The 19,347-nt window shown below is 37.1% G+C and overlaps 1 protein-coding gene across 2 annotated transcripts in view; it reads right to left on the minus strand.

Moving 5' to 3' along the window:
* The window catches only part of LOC136033915 (carboxypeptidase D-like), a 218,828-nt gene that overhangs the window by 17,355 nt on the left and 182,126 nt on the right, over positions 1–19,347 (minus strand). The window lies entirely within an intron of this gene.

Here is a 19,347-nt window from a genome sequence, read left to right on the forward strand (position 1 = left end):
TTTTTTAATTTCGATTGTTTCCCTGAAAGTTTGCTTTAAACCTTGGTCCCTAGAAATCAAAGACACATTTTTAAACAAAATAAAATGATTTGGAAAATTAAAGATATGCTCCGAGAGGGCTGACGTGAAATCTTCAGGTTTCGTATTTTGCTTTAAAGACGATGAAATAGAATTATGATGTTGTAGCAATCTCGTTTTTAAATTCTGGTTAGTACGTCCGACATAAGAGCTTCCACAAGTACATGGGATTTTATAAACCCCACTTTGTTGCTCTACGGAAGTCCGATCCTTTCCAGAATTTAAAAAACTAGCCAAAGTATTACTACCTCTTAAAGCTACCTTAAAACCATTATTTTGTAAATTTTTTTTAAGTTTTTCACTCAAACCTGGAACATATGGTAGAGAACAAAAAATATCTTTCTTTTCTGTTGTTTCCAGAATATCGTCAGAACATTCTAGAAATTTTTTCCTTCTTTACGAAAAAGTCTGGTCAATTAACCAACCCGGATAATGGTTACTTATTAAAATCTCTTTTAACAACGATAATTCCTCCTCAATGAATTTTGGAGAACAAATTCTAAAAATGCGGTCAGTTAAAGATATGATTAAACCAATTTTTACTTGGCGAGCATGACCGGAGAAAAACGACAAAAATCTGTTATTGTTAGTAGGTTTTCTGTAAATCTTAAAATCCAGACTATTTTCATTTTTTAAAAGAAGGACATCCAGAAAAGGAAGTTTATTATCCTCTTCTAATTCTATTGTAAATTTTAAATCCCCTCTCCAAAAATTAAGATGTTCTAAAAAACTTTTTAATTCCTCTACCCAATAATTCCATACTGAAATTACTGCTGATGATGAACACTGTATATGTGTTCGAAATATCCAGTTAAATAATTTTATATCTATTCACTGTCAATAAAAAGGTATCATCCCTATTTTGAACTGTTTTACTTTCGTCATGGAAAGGCAGTGTGGTCTTTGAAGTTATCTAAACAATATGTAGTTATTTTATTTTATATATTAATTATTGTTTATAATTGTTTCAGTTTAGTAATACTACTAATGACGGTCACTGCATATGTGACCGAAATATTTAATATTTTCGTGAAATTTATCACTGTCTACCAAAAGGATTTTATCCCTATTTGAATTTTTATTTATCAATTAAAAAATCACCATTCGACGAAATTTAATTTTGTTTATTATACTTGAAAAGTTTGATCGGTAGCACATTTTAGGTTCACGCACGAGCAATATTTGCTTGTCAAGATAACTTAGCTGCTTACCTGACTGGGTTATTTATTCGCCGTTCTTCCTAGCAGAAGAAAACAATTAAATAAATAAGTGATTCCTACGAAACTGGTCTTATGTTAGATTTGTCCGGTCTTTTTCCTTCCCGCAAGGAAAACCAAACTGACCCTTCGACGTAGAATGAACTGTAGTTTCCATCCAAGCTTTTCAACCGGCCTCTTCAATAAAACCGATCAGCACGTTTGCTAAGTTAAAATTCTGACTAATTTTACTTTCATTGTACAAAGCAAAAAAAGGAACACTACTTCTGGCACAACTTGCATCATTTCGCCACGTAAGCAATCGACATATCGTAACAATATGATCAAAATATGCTAAAGGTATATAGTGGGAAAATAGTGCTGCTTAAATTAGTTTCGATAGACTCGGACTACTGATACTCTACGAGCTCTAAAATTTCGTATATTTTACTATGTAGTATTTCTTCTTTTCTTTCTTAAGGTAAAAACCAGTAATTGGGCTACACTAAACTAGTCAGCTGCTATTCAGTGCAAGAACTAGAATTTCAATAAATAGTTAAATCCCAGTCACTCTACCGGCCCTTACGTCGGTGCCGCTTACAGGCCAATGCACTTACGCTGAAAATGGCCTGACTTCTCGACGTCTCAAGATTTTCCCTCATAATTCATTTTCTTGCACATTTTTGGATTTCGAATACCATCCCTCCCCATCCAAGAAAAATGAAGACTTTTTAAAACACCCTCCAGCACGAGGCTAAGCTCGTAGTGTTTAGTTTGCAAGACTGCAGAAAAAAAAAAAAAAAATCAGCCGCCAAAATTCCTAGATTTACAAGCTGTTTTAATTTATAATCCCACCAACTTTTTGGTTATAAACTACAACTACTACAATTTTCCTCCATCCCGTTCTATTCAGAATTTTTGCCTGAATACCCTTGTTGACCCAGACACGTTCTGGCAGACATATAAAAAGGGTGTACTAGATTTTGCCACTAATACCGTCGGTCGCAAGATGTATTCAAAGAAGCCCTGGCTATCGCAAGAAGGACTGCTAATCATTGAACAGCACCAGAAAGCGCAGCTGGTCAGGGATATGCCCTCCTGCAGAAGGCTAAACGGGATCACAAACAAAGTTATTCACCGTGATAAACCACTATTTGTTGATAAAAAAAAGCTGAAGAGCAAGAAGATGTGGCATGAAAAGGTGACCTCACATCGCTTTTCAAGCGTGTCATAGGCCTTAGCGATGGGAAACCACCAAAGATAGGCGCAGTTAAATCTGTCTTTGGCGAAATGCTAGAAGATGGGAACGCGCAACTTGATCGATGGAAGGAGCACTTCGCAAAGCTACTAAACGCCGAAAGAATCAACGTTGATCCCAGCCTAACTGCATCGACTCAGCAAACAACAAGTAAAAATTTACCAGAGCCGGATCCTCCTTCTGTAAAAGAGATACAAAATGCGAAAAGAGAAAACCATCAAGGCAACAAGAGCCCTGAAAAAGTTTCCGGATCTAAGTGAAATCTTGATTGAAAATATGACTTGAAAGTGGAGACAGTTGAAAGGATACGAGGCTTAGGAATTATATTGGATGCAAATTTGTCATTTAAGACCCATATTGACAAGCTTCGTATCAAGCTGAGCAGAAATGTTGGGATAATACGACACCTTCGTCACCTCCTACCATACCATCCAATGCGTTGCATTTATTTTTCTCTTGTCCATTCATATACAAGCTACTGTGTTAATGCGAATACATTCAAAACCCATCTTCATCCACTGCAAGTTCTCCAAAATAAAGTCATGCAAACCCTTATGAGTTACCTTCCTGCACCATCATCTGTTCCAGACTCGTCTTCAACAAAGAGTGCATATAAATACATAAATATTTTACATATTACACTTCTTATGCCATTTGCTACAGTGCTCTTTGTACAGAAATATGATATCCATCTCTTCTTCGTAAGTTCGACCTGCTTCCTTTGGAATCTACTCACCCCTGCTCTACTCGACAAAATTCACTAATTCACCGGCCTCTTGTCAGATGCGAGCGATCGCGGTTTTCTTTGAGGTATACTTTGATAAAAAATTTTAATAAATACAAAATAATATCAAGGGGTTGTCTCCAAGGAGCATAAAGAAGACATTTAAAGAGTTTTTGATTAGTGAAAATGAAAGTTTTTTTTTTATGTGGGTCGCCCCTCTTGTCAGTCCTAAAGTTGTCTGTTTTTTTTCTCCTTTTTATGGTTGTTGTTTGATTGTGAGTTTGAACTGGTGAGTTCTATTATTACTATTAGTACTATTATTTTTTACTATTATTATTATTTTTTTCTTATTTTGAAGAAAGTTGTAGTTTTCATTTATAACTCCCGTGCCATTTGAGCTACGCTCTCTGCCGAGAGTAGGTCACACTTATGTTGTAATTATTGTAAAGATCACCGTTGAGCTACTTAGGTTCAGAGGACCGAAAATGCTACTTTGGCTGCACATGCTGCTCTCCCTCGTCAGGTCAACCGATTTGATACCTGAAGAATAGAAGGAAGGGATAATCCTTCCTCTGTGGAAGAGCAAAGGTAGCCGTGGTAATCGCTCGAATTACAGAGGAATCACCCTCCTTTCTGTTCCTCGCAAACTATTCGCCACGTTGCTTGATAGAAGTATCCAGTTCATCCGTAAGTGCCGCCGGATTCAGCAAGCAGGATTCATGTCCAACAGATCCAAGACCGAGTAGATATACACTATTCGCCAGGTCAAAGTCCGTGAGTTCCAGCGTACAGCATATATTGCCTTTGTCGACTTTAAAGCAGCTTTCGATTCGATCGACCATTAGTCCCTTTGGCTTATACTAAAACAAACGGGTCTCCTTGACAAATACCGCCGCCTGTTCAAGGTGCTTTACACTGGTACAAAAAGCTCTGTCCAGATTAATAGTCACCGAAGCCCACTATTTGAAATAGATACTGGTATAAGACAAAGCAGTGTTGCTGCTCCTGAATTTTTCAACACGGTGATTATGTCATGGATCGAATAACGAATCGGCTCTAATTCGGACTGAAATATTGCGATAGAGTCCTAACCGATTACAATTTCGCAGATGATTGCCCTGATACGCACTTCTGCAGCTGAACTCGAGACAGCCCTTAATAAACAGTCTGAAAAAGCTCTGAAAGTGGGACTACATATTAGCTGGCAGAAAACAAAAATAATGATCGTCGACCCAGCAGGTAATTCCACAAACTCACCATTATTCGACGTATTAGGGCACACTATTTAAGTTGTCAAGTCTTTTACTTAACTTGGATCTGTCGTCTTGCACAACGACTCAATTGAAATGGAAGTCCAGTGGCGCATCGCTAAAGCCACGTCTATTATGGCTTGATTATCCGGGTCTACAACAGTTATCGTTTGGCAATTGACCTGTGAGCATCGATAAAATTTTGAAGCAGGATTAAAGTTTGGAATAAATTACATTTGAAATACAGTGACTGTCAGTGATTATTGAAGTTTCGCAATAAGTGAAATATATACGCAATAAGGAAGGCTTGGATTGTTGGATGTCGGAGTACGGTGGGAAATAAGCCAGGCAGGTCCCATCGGGCCACTGACCACAAAGTGATTGCCACTGCTTGCGTGGGCCTGTCCCTATTTGAGATAAGTAAATGTCAATTAATTTTAAATAACGAAAATGTCTGTTCAACAGGAAACAAATCTGGATATTTTAGAGCATCTGAAAAATATAGAAAACCAGCTTGGGGGCCTTTCTAAGCTCGCGTCGATAGCGGAAGAACTGCAAACCATATCCTCCCAAATAAAGAAAAATGAGGCGTCGCAATCAAAAACCACGGAGGACATCCAGAAAATAAAATAAAAGATAGACGAATCGCAGAGGCGCGGAGAGTGGTTAGAAAAATAAGCAAAACAGTTAAACCTGATTTTTTATAATTTTAAACCCCTAAACCCACCTAGGGGATCACTTGCGGAGGAAATCAGTGAGGTCATTTCCGGCTGTTTGCCACAGATTGAGATCAGGAGATGGGACATAAATGACGCATTCCGCTTGAACACTAAAAAACAAGGAGAAATCCGTCCAATTTTAGTGAAGTTCACAACCAAATATTTGCGAGATTTGATTTTGCGAAACTCAGTTCGCTTCCAGAGTTGCGGTATCTCCCTAGCTCCGGATTATACATGGGCCGAGAGAATTGCTCACAACGCTCTGAAACCACTTTTGCAGAAAGCAATCAAAGAGGACCGTGAGGTGAAATTCAGGGGCCCTCGTTTATTTGTAGACGGTGAATTGTTCACGTATGAACATGAATCAGGAAAAATTAGAAATAATAGAAGAAATAAAGCAAAAGAACTAGCGCGATCTCAAGTGCAAGAGTACACTGGATCAAACGCGGAAATGGAAAGCGAAGGTGGGGATCAAATGTCAGAGGTAAACTTGGATATTCGTAGCGGTAGTCTCAGACACGACCAGGCTTTTAGCCAGGCAGACGGTGAAAAACCCGGAATGAGCGGAGCCACGAGTAAACGAGGTTTAGAAGAGATAATCAGCCCCGAAGATCGTCACAGGCTGGATCGTCGGAAAGTAACTCGTGACCCACCAAATCGAGGCCTTGGTCGAGAAACCCCACGCCGCTCACTCAGAAATAGACGAAGGAGCCCTTTCAATTTCGAGGAATAGGAAGTAGGCCGTGTACAACAAATTCAGTTTATGACATGGAACGTCCAAGGCCTTATGAGTAAAAAACAACATGTCTAAATGAGTCTTTTCTGAAGTGTGATGTAACATGTTTAATTGAGACATGGACCCCGCCTTCGGAGGATCTGTCGGTTAAAGATTACACAGTTTTCCGTGCTGACCGGCAAATTTCCCGTAATGCACGTTTTTACGGCGGAGTCGCGGTTTTTGCGAAAAAGCAGAGTTTCGAAGTTTGTCATAGAATAAAAAGTAAATCTGAGAACATTATTTGGTTAAACCTTAAGTGTCATGATGGATCAAAGATTGTCCTGGGTTGCATATATGTTGCTCCACAGAATAGTAGTTATATGAAAGAAGATGCGTGGACTTTGATTGAAAATGAGTTGGAATATTTACAAAGAAAATATAGTGAAGAGTTTTTTGTTTTGATGGGTGATTTTAATCACCCATCAGAAGATATATACGCTTATACGTCAGAAGAACCAGAAATTCCCCTTGTTTTTCTTTCAGGAAATGATTTGACGGCACTGAGGATTCCAGAGAGCTACAAAATTCCAAGGAGGGGCCAAGATGTGAAAAGAAATGTTAACCAATGGGGAAGGAGGTTGTCGGGCATTTGCAGACAATTTGGTCTAGTCATTGGAAATGGAAGGTTTGGAAATGATGCGGGACGCGGTGAGTTTACTTGCATTTTCGGAACGAATTTTAGTGTCATTGATTATGTTTTGGTGGACAGTAGGCTCGCACCTATTTCCCTAATCTTGAGGTAGTGCATTTTGCTGGTTCTGACCATTTTCCATTAATTTTTTATTTTCAGTCGACAAATATTAGTAAAAACCAGCGGAAAAGAGAAAAACTAAAGTATCAGACATTTGGGAAAGGAACGAGTAGCACTGGCTTGGTAAAATCAAGAATACAATGTGAGTGGATGGAGAAAGATGTAACCCGAATAAGATTATTTTTGCTCGGAGCCGATGGTTCAACAGGTGAATGCCCTAGCATGTGAGATTGAGGAAAATACGTGCAATGTAAATGAAGTTTCTTCAAAATTTGCCGAGCTGATACGGAGTCCTTTACTTGAAAAAATGGAAAAAAAGGTGAAACAAAAAAGCACTTTCTTCGACAATGAATGTGAACGGAAAAAAGAAAAATTAAATCACATGCTGGAATATGTTAAAAAATCCAAAAAGGAAACTGAGAAACTGGAATTGCTCCGACAGTATAGAAGTAAAAGAAAAGAATATAAAATAATGATAAAAATGAAGAAACTAGAGTTTGATGGCGGGAACAAAATGAACTTGCGCATTTCTATAAGACAAACGATTTCCGGGAATTCTGGAAAAGAGTTGCATCATCAAAAAAATGACTGCTCCCAAATGTATTCCGCAGGAAGACGAGTGGCCCCCCTTCTTTGAGAAACTAGAAGCAGGTACAGCATCTGGCACACAACAACCCCCACCGGATTTCGAAAAACTGGCAGAAGAAGTCGGACCCCCTCTTGCGACCACACTGAATACCCCCTACTGGAAGAAGATTATCACCTTTGCCGCCAAATCCAGCAGGAAGAAGTAGAAGATGCCATAAAACAAACTAGAGGTGGGTCTGCGCCAGGACCAGATGGAATTCCAGCAAAGGCTTTGAATGTGCTACAAGCAGTTTTATTACCTCTGCTTGTGGGGTTTTATAACTTGGTTATGAAAGAAAAAAAGAGGCCTGATCCTTGGAAGATATCTGTAGCTATCCCCCTATTTAAGAAAGGTGATGCAAGTTTGTGCGAGAATTACCGCCCAATCAGCTTAGGAAACTGTCTTGGAAAATTTTGGACAAAATCTTAAACAAAAGGCTGGAATTATGGCTGGATGAGAGGCAAATTCTGAGAGAAGAGCAAGCCGGTTTTCGTAAAGGATACTCACCATCTGATCGACAGTTGGTTCTAAATGCATTGATTAGTAAGTATTGCAAGGGAAACGGAAAGTTGTACGTGGCTTTTCTTGATTTAAGTAGAGCATTTGACAATGTTGACCGTATAATTCTGTTTAGAACGCTTTAAGGAACAGGAATTCCGCCACCCTTTTTAAGGGTTCTTCTCTCGATGTATTGTCTGACCAGAAATGTGGTAAAGATAGAAGGAAGCGGTATATCTAGAGTTTTTTTTTAATGTAAAAGGTGTAAAACAGGGTAGTACCCTATCACCGAAACTCTTTGCTATTTTTATAAATGATCTTGCCGAATACCTTGAAAAAAGGTGGGTGCCAGTTGTACACCTTGGAAATAAAGTATTATCATTACTATTATTTGCCGATGATATTGCCTTGTTCGCCAGATCCAATTCAGAACTACAAATTCTGTAAGATTTAACAGCTGAATATTTAGAGGAAAAGAAACTGGAAATTAACACAAAAAAGACAGAGGTGATGATTTTTTGCCGTCGACAATCAACAGGAAATAAAGATGAAGAAAGTTTTAATTTGAATGGTGAAGCTGTGAAGGTTGTGTCTCAGGCAATATATTTAGGATTCCATCTAACATCGAACGGAAGATGGAGCAATCATATTTCGAAGATGGCAAATCGAGGAAAAGCAGCAATGGCAACGCTGTTCAGGAACAGTAATTTGACGCGAATAGGTGACTTAAAGATGCACAAAAACGTGTTTAACTCAAAAATAAGGCCAATCCTCCACTATGGAGGGGAAGTATGGGGCCTAGAAGTGGCAAATTCATTAGAAACTCTACAGCTACAATATTATAAACGAATGCTAGGTCTGCACGCCACAACTCACACACTTCTCATCAAGGGAGATTTGGGACTTTTCTCCATGAGAAAACATGGACAGATCCAATTAATTAAGTTTTGGCTGAAAATACTGCAGTGTCCCTCCTCCAGACTCATCAGAGCAGCGTATGATGAATTACTTACTCTGGGACAAAAATCGTCATGGCCCTTCCATGTCAAAAAACTACTGGACAGCACAGGTCTATCGTATGCATGGAATGAAGGAGAGGGTCCAATCTCAGATCAAATAGCCTTTCTGTCATAGATCCAAACAAGGCTGGAAGACCAAGAAATTCAGAAATGATGGAATGACCTTAGCCAGTCGGAAGGCTTAAGTTCTTACAATAAGCTGAAAGAAAATTATGGTGAAGAGCTATATTTTAAATTAGGGATTCCAAAAGAATCTCAGAGGTCTTGGATGCAGGTGCGAGCAAACTGTCTCCCTCTTCACAGTATTTGGAAAAATAGGTGCCACCCGGAAATGCGGTATACTTGCCCAATTTGCGGTGATCTTGATGGACTAGACCATTTTCTTTTCAGGTGTCAGGGGCTAAATGAGCTAAGAGGGAGCTTTCTTGGGGTGGGTGGTCGTGAGCCCCTTCTTGGAACTTTGAAGTCGACGTCAAAAATAAATATAGTAGCAGTGGCAAATTTTCTCCGGAAGGGTCTTGTTATTCGAAAGTCGATTGTTACATAATTTACTTTGTTTGTTGTTATATATGTATGTATACGGCCTGAAAAATGGCTTTAAATACAGTCATTCATTCATATGCGGGTCTACAACACGAACGTAATGGAAGTCCTTCTCTATGGTGCTGAAACTTGGCCGGCAGCTGCTTCCGTTCGTGATGCCATAGATATGGCCCAAACGAACTTCTCAGAAGACTCGAAGGGATCAATTGGTACGACTTCATCTCAAACACCCGACTGCTGACACTAACGGACCAGACCCCCAGCTCTCGTCATCTCCCCTGATCCCCCTGAATAGGGCTGGAAGCACCCCCGTGGAAGACCCCGGTTCAGATGGAGGGACAGCCTTACCCAGTCCCTCTCCATGATCGATTCTGATCTCCAAGAAACAGTCACGGTTGCACAGGATCGTTCAAAATGGAGGTGAAAAGTAACATCTCTCTCTACATTGGACCACCAGCAGGAGCTCTTAAGTCAAGTCAGTCCATTTTATTCAGTGCTTCAATTTTTACCTCCTTCCCGAAGTTCCTAATTCCTTTAAACATTTTCTTATATCCCATTGACTTCATTTCAATAGCTCCAGCCATTGCCACCTGCGTCTAATTATGGCTTGATTCTGCCGTTCCGTGTAACCAAAGCCCAACATGAGCCAAAAACGAAAATGCGGATCTACAACACGACCATAACGCAAGTCCTTCTCTACAGTGCAGAAACTAGGCCAGCTACTACTTCTGTTTATGATGCCATATATGGGGCCCAAACACACTTCCTAAGACGAATCGAAGGGATCAAGTGGTACGACTTCATCTCAAACACACGACTGCTGACACTAACAGACCAGACCCCCAACTCTCGTCAACTCGCCGTAAGAACCCTACGATGGTTCGGCCACTTAATTCGCATGCGAGCAAAAGCACCCACTAGCACATTTTTCAATTTTAATCCCTCTGAACATGGCTGGGAGCACCCCCGTGGAAAACCCCCGTTTAGATGGAGGGACAGCTTTACCCAATACGTCTCCATAATCGACTCTGATCTCTAAGAAGCAGTCACGCTTGCGCAGGACCGTTCGGAATGGAGGCAAAGAGTCACATCTCTCTCTACGCTGGACCACCAGTTAGCAGCTTTAAGTAAAAGTAAGTCAGCCATTTCCTTCCCACAACTCCATTCAACCAGATACAATAAGGAATTGCTATTCATTCCGTCTTAGCTATCTATAGGATTTTCTGGAGTAGTTAACTCTGACAATTCCTCTAGAAAAGATACAGCATATCCTACTGAATTTTTCAAGGCGTCCACGTTTCAGAGCATTTTTGACAATTATTTATCATGACCTTCAATCTTTACCTAATTTCAAGCCTATTCTCTCACACAGAATTCTCAATCTTCAATAATATTTTCATAGGGAACTCAAACCATCAGCAAAATTTAGGTCTAGGAGGTTTTTGACCTTTATATTTACTGCCATACTCTTCGAAACCCTTCATTGTGTTCCTGAAGAGAAAATCAACCAAAGTAAATCATAGAAACGGAGCTTTTGACTTGCTAACTGGATTAACCATATCTCAGTTATTCTATGTCTGGCATGGCATTCAAGGACAGAACCTTCCTTAAAAATTGTCAATCGGCTGAACCAACAGCCAGCTCATAACCTATAGAACTGAGGACTAAATGGATATGATGTTTAAGATACTATTAAGCTCAGGATTAGAGATGAATTGATTCAGAGGCTTCTTAATTATTGATCTAAGCCCGAAAATCCCCACTTCCTTTCCTAAAACCTAACTGTTCTTGCATCATTACTTTAAGTATTCTTCTTATTAAGACCATGAAATGTCAATGTTTTGTATGTGATTGGTTGTTTGTGCTTAATCAGGCATATACTTTCGCCTTCTAATTCTTAAATCTTAAAATAACGTAAAGATTCTTTTCTTTACATTTATTCTATTCTTGCGGTTGTTTATTTGCTAATTTAGGAGGCATTGTGCTCGCAGCATGCCCTCGCAGGTTAGCTTTTGACGCCCTTCTGATTGATGTTTCTATTTGATTAATAATAAGCTATTCTACTATTATTACTACAACTACTACTAAACGAGTCCACGTTCCTAACTCCGGGGACAAAAGTTTCCAGAACCCCAGACAATTCAAGTTAGAAATGCCAGAATTCTTAATTCAAAATGTCAATATTGTACTATCTACATTCAAGTTCAATACAGATCAAATCAAAAAAAAAAAAAAAAAGAAAAAAAAAAAAAAAAAAAAAAAAAAAAAAAAAAAAAAAAAAAAAAAAAAAAAACTCACACGGCACCTAATATACTTCCTTGTGCATTGGTGCACATTTATGCCCACTATAATAAAACACTAGATACACCGTGGCATCCCCTGGTTTTAAGTATCCATATCAAATCGCAATTAAAAAACAAAAAAACTAGCACAAAACCCCCTTCACTCAAATCCCTTGAAGGGTAAGTTTAAAATAAATTAAATCAGTAATGTTGATATCAATAATTTTCAAAAATGAAAAGAATAAAAATAGAAAAACACAATTTTTATGCACGTTTTTCGCCTGTTTTTGGCATATTCTTCAATCTAAAAAAAAAAAAAAAAAACACTAAGTAAAATTCGAAAGCCTATTTGTGTTGAAAGATAAAGATGAATTTCAGTTACTGAATAATAGCAAAATTGTCAACTTACATTGAAACATTAAAACTGTAGGACTGCAGAAAATAACATACCGAAAACTTGCAGAGAAAATATAAACCTTAATAAGGATTTATTTCGTTTTCAGAAACAATAAAACATCAAAGATTTCTAATTCTAAGGAATGGAACTTAATAACTGTGCGGGTAAGATCTTATAGAATGCACTTTTCCTTCCCTCCCTAAGGTGTCAGATATGAGAATTTCAAATTCTACTAATTGAAATAAAAAAGTGAAAGGGCAATACGCATAAGAGTGATTTTCTGAAAATATAGAATTCGTGAAGTAAGTCTATCCCTGAAATAAAAATTATAATCCTATGGAATTCGTTATAAAATAGTTTGCATAATTTTGGACTAAAAAAAAAGAAAAAAAAGAAAAAAAGAAATAGAAAAATGTTTAGTGACTAAACCTTCAGTCCATGAAGTGTTCAAAAGTGCGATTCTTTCATGATCAAAAAAAAAAAAAAAAAAAAAAAAAAAAAAAAAAAAAACAACAACTGAAATTGACTTCATGTTTTCATTTTATGAGACATTTGTTACAATTTCACATTTAAAAGAAACATACTAGTTCCTTCGGTTTTTGGATTTAAATTGCTTCAAAACTAGTCTAAACATCTACATTATAGAAAGGTGGTTAGGAGGGAAGGAGGTTACCTTGCGCACAAATATATTTGAGATTCTAATTGTGCAGCTTATGGTATATTAGCTTCAAGGTAGCTAAAACAAAAAACCCACATCACAATCACACCAACAAATAACGATTATTTGACAACCGAAAGTCGAGACCGAATTCGAGACCGAGTCTGTCGATTTTGAATTAAATTCAACGTTGGTGGACTGTGATGAAAAAGTTGAGAGCCATTGCTAATTGGAAAAAATTCAAGACCGATAGTCTGAGCGAGAGACAAAGCTGGCATAATCCTTTTCTGTCTAAAAAAATTCATAGAAATCATAGCATAATATTGAGACAAAGTACGAGAGAGATAAAGAAACAAAGAAAGAAAGAAAGAAAGAAGAAGAAATAAGAATAGCACACCGTTAAAGAAGATTTCTGAACATGATGACCTTCATGCCTTTTCATCCTTGTAGATTGACACTTGATCACATCTCCCGATAAGATTGAGGTTTTATTCAAATAAGCAAGGGTAATGCCCTTAATTATTCCAGCTTGCATTTCAGCAGCTTCTGGAGGTCGTCGGACAGCTGTAAGGCCAGTATCCAGTAATACTTGGAAAGAAGCCGGATTATTTCTGCAATGATCCATCACGGATGTAGCTTCCTTTTTGAATCCGTGAGAATGAGCATCTCCACCTGAAATCACAGATAAAGTTGCTTCAAAATAGTAAAGGCCTATATTGAAAGGATATTTACAGGGCTAAGATTTGCAGCTGATTGGCGCTTTGAAGGGTCCATACTTTAATACAGTACATGATTCTCCGGGAGATCCTTTAGTGTTTCTTTTTTAACTTTTATTACGTTTTTTAGTGAAGGACTTCCTTTCCTTGGTACCCTCTAATGAGTTGCATGCTATTTCAAAGTCGATTTCCTTTTTTTTAATCTTTTTTTTTTTTTAAAGCATATACTTTTTTAAGTTTAATCTTCCGATAAAGACTCCGTCTTTATCCGACAGTCATGATGCTAATGACTCAAAACATTAGATAATTACTTACACCATTTTTCATTCGTTTTAATAAAAAAAAAAAAACATTATAGAATATTTTTTGTCATAAAACCATAATAATAATAGTTGAACGTTGTTTACGCTGGAAGGTTTTTATTAAGAGGGCTTTTAAGGGAGGAAGCCAGCCTTTCTGAGACTGATTCAAAGGACTTAGAAAAATGGAAAAATAATGTGCCAAAAATTCGAATATTTTTCTAAAATTGAAATTGTTGATTTAAAACAAAGCTATTAGTGGGCTAGAGTAAACTTGATATTCGTTCATATATTTACAGGGGGAGGTATATCATAGAGAATAGACGGCTAAGTACATTTTTGAAGTCTTATAAAAAAAATTCCTGGAACGACTAGATTTACTGAAGAAATGTGACATTAGCCAATCATAAAACTCTGTCAACCGCGTGAGTCATTCAAACTGTCTATCAATCACCGTCAATCGATTGACCCAAGAATAATTTAGGCTCCTAGACTGTCAATCATGTTTGAGTCAATCGATTGAAGAAAGTTTTTCATCAAAATGATTGACGGTCTAGGACCTCCTGTACACCTTTAAACGAGCATATCATATGTTAACAATGTAAATAGCGACGAAGACCACACTGCCTTTCCATATCAAACAAAAACAACTGAAAATTTTCTAATAGGAATTTTCTGAGATAGCGAAGTCAATTAACTAGAATTTTCCAGCACATATATATATATATATATATATATATATATATATATATATATATATATATATATATATATATATATATATATATATATATATATATATATATATATATATATATATATATATATATATATGATGCGAGATGATAAAATCATCAAACGAAACAGAACAAAAAATTAAATGCAAGCATATATAATATATGATGCGAGATGATAAAATCATCAAACGAAACAGAACAAAAAATTAAATGCAAGCTATCAAACCTGATCTTGCTTTTTTGGCAGCTTGCCTCAAAGGCCTTTTTGTAACGGGTTCAATACTTTTATACATTGGTTTAGTAAAATATTTTGTTAGATCATTTTTAATTAAATTTGAATATAAAGAACTTAGTGAATATTCCCCTAAATCCCTATATAAAGAAATATTGTTATTTATTTTGAGAGATTTTATTTTTTATATTGTATTATTATTATTTTGATATTGCCTTGTGATTTCCCTACTAAATCTGTTTCATGTTAACAATTGAATTTAGCGTAAAAATTAGACTCTTATGAAGGAATAAAGATTACAGTCTATCAAAGCCGTTAATTATCTCTGAATTGTGATTTTTAATTTTTCCCTTTGAAATTTTAAAAGACTATAGTGTAAAAAAAACAACATAAAAACAAAATAGCACATAAATAAAATCTTGCTAGCAAAACAGTTATCAAGGCATAAAAAAAATACTATTTTTATGGAATAAATAGGCAATAAAAGCAACAAATTTATGAATAGAACTAAAAAGTAGGAAGTTTCTTAAAACAACTTTGTCTTACTAAATATTTTTATGAAGCGCATCTTTACAAAAAGGCTAAAAGTTTTTTGCATATTCCAAAACCCTCCAAAGATGCTACCTATAGTTAAAACTTTGAAATTTATTTATTTCCATGAAATCCAAGGCCCTAAAAAAAAGGTACGAAAATAACTTTGCTGTATATCACCAAGAAGAAAACTGTGCACTATGGCTACAACCAGTTGGTAACATATAACCACCATGCTTAGCAATAGAAGGGATGTGCCCTTATTTGAAATTGCAATGAGCGCGTCTTCAAACCAAAAACTTTTTTTCACTAACCCGAGCTACCCCAGAAGTTATTTGCATATATTACAATACATGTTTGGCTACGTTTTAATTGAAACTATTTGTTTAACTAAGAAAAAGACTTTCCACTATTCGTGTTGTACTATACGTCTTATACGTTAAATAGTAAGATGCACAGAACGTACGCACGTACTGTACCAGCAAAAATTGCAGGTTCCTTGGCATTTTATGATACTGAACTTAGTAATTTGAGACATCAATATAAAAACACTGAGGGCTAATATCCTTGGTTAGCGGAAACGTTCTAGATTTTATATTTATATGAAGGCTCAATAAAATCACCAAATTCGGAGTAATAATTTACTTTTTTAGCCTTTAGGGTAAGCCTTGCTAATTATAGCACAATGAAATATGTTTTAAATATTTAAATAATAGCTTTCACGATACAAACTTTCTAGAAGACAGTAAAAGCTGTTCATAAAAACAAAAATAATCTTTGATTAAATAATCTAAAGATACTCTCTACTAAATAATAATGCTGTACTTGGTTCGTGAAAATCACTATACTTAATTGAAAAACTGTGAATGTTTTATGGAATTTTAAACATTCGTTTGATATAATCTTTTAAGGAATAGCAAGAATAGCAAGGAATATAACAAGGGTAATAATTTACTTTTGTAGCCTTTAGGGTAAGCCTTACTGATTATAGCGCATTAAAATGTTTTAAATATTTAAATAATAGCTTTCACGATACCAACTTTCTGGAAGACAGTAAAAGCTGTTCATAAAAAAAATCTTTGATTAAATAATCTAAAAGATACTCTCTACTAAATAATAATGCTGTACTTGGTTCGTGAAAATCACTATACTTAATTGAAAAACTGTGAATGTTTTATGGAATTTTAAACATTCGTTTGATATAATCTTTTAAGGAAAAATTATTTTTTAGAGCCTTGCTTGAAAGAAGGAAAAAAAATTCCCACGAAGATTAAAGTAGATAATGAAATGTGGCTTCCAGAAGCCTCATTTATGTGGTCTATTTCTTTTTATTGACACATTTTTATTGATTGCTAATGATATAGTCGTTTCAATACTGTCTCTTCCTCGTACATTTTTCTGCCTTTTTATGGCACTTGGTATTAACCAAGTGACATATAGCAGTCGCCAATTCTGTCGGTCTGTCTGTCTGTCTGTCGGTCTGTCTGTCCCGGTTTTGCTACTTTAGGCACTTCCAGGTAAGCTAGGACGATGAAATTTGGCAAGCGTATCATTGACCGCACCAGATTAAATTAGAAATAGTCGTTTTCCCGATTTGACCATCTGGGGGGGGGGGGAGTGGGGGCCCGGTTAATTCGCAAAAAATAGAAAAAATGAAGTATTTTTTAACTTATCAGCGGGTATTTGGATCTTAATGAAATTTCATGTTCGGAATGATATTGTGTCTTAGAGCTCTTATTTTAAATCCCGACCGGATCTGATGACATTGGGGGGAGTCGGAGGGGGAAAACCTAAAGTCCCGGTTTTGCTACTTTAGGAACTTCCAGGTAAGCTAGGACGATGAAATTTGGCAAGCGTATCAGGGACCGGACCAGATTAAATTAGAAATAGTCGTTTTCCCGATTTGACCATCTGGGGGGGGGGGGGAGTAGGGGCCGGTTAATTCGGAAAAATAGAAAAAATGAAGTATTTTTAACTTATGAGCGGGTGATTGGATCTTAATGAAATTTGATGTTTGGAATGATATTGTGTCTCAGAGCTCTTATTTTAAATCCCGACTGGGTCTGATGACATTGGGGGGAGTTGGAGGGGGGAAACCTAAAATCTTGGAAAACACTTAGAGTAGAGGGATCGGGATGAAACTTGATGGGAAAAATAAGCACAAGTCCTAGATACATGATTGACATAATCGGAACTTATTTGTTCTCTTTGGGGTAGTTGGGGGGGGGGGAGTAAGTCTTAAAAATTAGAAAAATGAGGTATTTTCAACTTGCGAACGGGTGATCGGATCTCAATGAAATTTGATGTTTAGAAGGATATCATGTCTTAGAGCTCTTATTTTAAATCCCGACCAGATCTTGTGATGGGGGCGGGGAGTTGGGAGGGGGAACCTAAAACTTGGAAAACACTTCAGAGTGGAGGGATCGGGATGAAACATGGTGGGAAAAATAAACACAAGTCCTAGATAGATGATTGACATAAACGGAACGGATCCGCTCTCTTTTGGGTAGTTGGGGGGGGGGGGTTAATTCTGAAAAATTAGAAAAAATGAGGTATTTTTAACTTACGAACGGGTGATTGGATCTCCATGAAATTTGATTTTTAGAAGGATATCGTGGCTCAAAGCTCTTATTTTAAATCCTGACCGGATCTGGTGACATTGGGGGAAGTTTGGGGTGGGGAGACCTAAAATGATGGGAAACGCTTAGATTGGAGGGATTGGGATGAAACTTGGTTGGAAAAATAAGCAAAAGTCTTGCATACGTAATTTACATAATTGGAACGGATCCGCTCAATTGCGGGGGGGGGGGGGGGGTAATTCTGAAAAATAAGAAAAATAACGTATTTTTAACTTACGAAGGAGTGATCGGATCTTCATGAAACTTCATATTTAGAAGGACCTCGTAACTCTGATATCTTATTTTAAATCTCAACCGGATCAAACGTAATTGGGGGGGGGGGGGCAGTTGGGGGGACCGGAAATCTTAGAAAATACTTAAAGCGGTGAGATCAGGATGAAACTGGATGGGAAGAATAGAAACCTGTCTAAGATACGTGACTGACATAACTGGACCGGATCTGCTCTCTTTGGTGGAATTGGGAGGGGGGAGGTAATTTTGAAAATTGAGGTATTTGTAACTTACGAAAGGGTGACCAGATCTTAATGAAATTTGATATTTAGAAGGATCTTGTGCTATAAAGTTTAACTTTAGGTTCTGACCTTCTCACAAGTGCCAAATGAGCTCTTGGCTCTTCCGACCTCGTACCATATGAGCTCTCGGCTCTTCCGACCTCGTCCAAATGAGCTCTTGGCTCTTCCGACCTCGTACCATATGAGCTCTCGGCTCTTCCGACCTCGTCACAAGTGCCATATGAGCTCTTAGCTCTTGTTTTTTTTTGCAAGTACCAAGAACTTCAAAATGAAAACATTTTGTGCCCCTAAGCCCACCTTAGATCAGTTCATACCAGGAAACCAAGATTCTCTAAGATCTTTTTTGCTGTTTCAAAATTATGAAGTTTTTAGGCTATAACTATATTTTCTTCATTGTTGCCACGTGGAATCGTGAAAATTAATAAGAGAAACTAGTTAGTTACATTTGACAAAGCTTTTCATCCATGAAAATTAAAACATTAAAAACTTGTTGGTTCCCAAAGACAATTACAACTTCAACGGAGAACTATACCTTCTTAAGCTGTTTAGCGTCATATATTTTGTTTTTTTTTTCTACCCCATTGGATGGGACACTGGCCTTGTTCCAGTTTGGAACTGAACTTGTTCATGTCCTTCAGGACTCGGTTTCAAGTCCTGATGTCGCCAGGACCAAAGTCCTGATTTACGGTAGGGGTCAGGGGTATGCCTCTGCCAGTTCAGCCCCCTGGAATGTAAAAACAATGGTCCCCTGAGACAAGAGCGTGATTTAGTTAGGTCTGAACTGCCAGAAAATATAATTACAGTTACTATTACTAATTTTTAACCTTATAACCTTAATATTACCTTATTAATTATTACCTTTTATAACCTTAACCTTAATTAGTCCTTTCTTTTCAATTTGC

Source organism: Artemia franciscana, chromosome 12, assembly GCF_032884065.1.
Source record: "Artemia franciscana chromosome 12, ASM3288406v1, whole genome shotgun sequence".
Lineage (NCBI taxonomy): Eukaryota > Metazoa > Arthropoda > Branchiopoda > Anostraca > Artemiidae > Artemia > Artemia franciscana.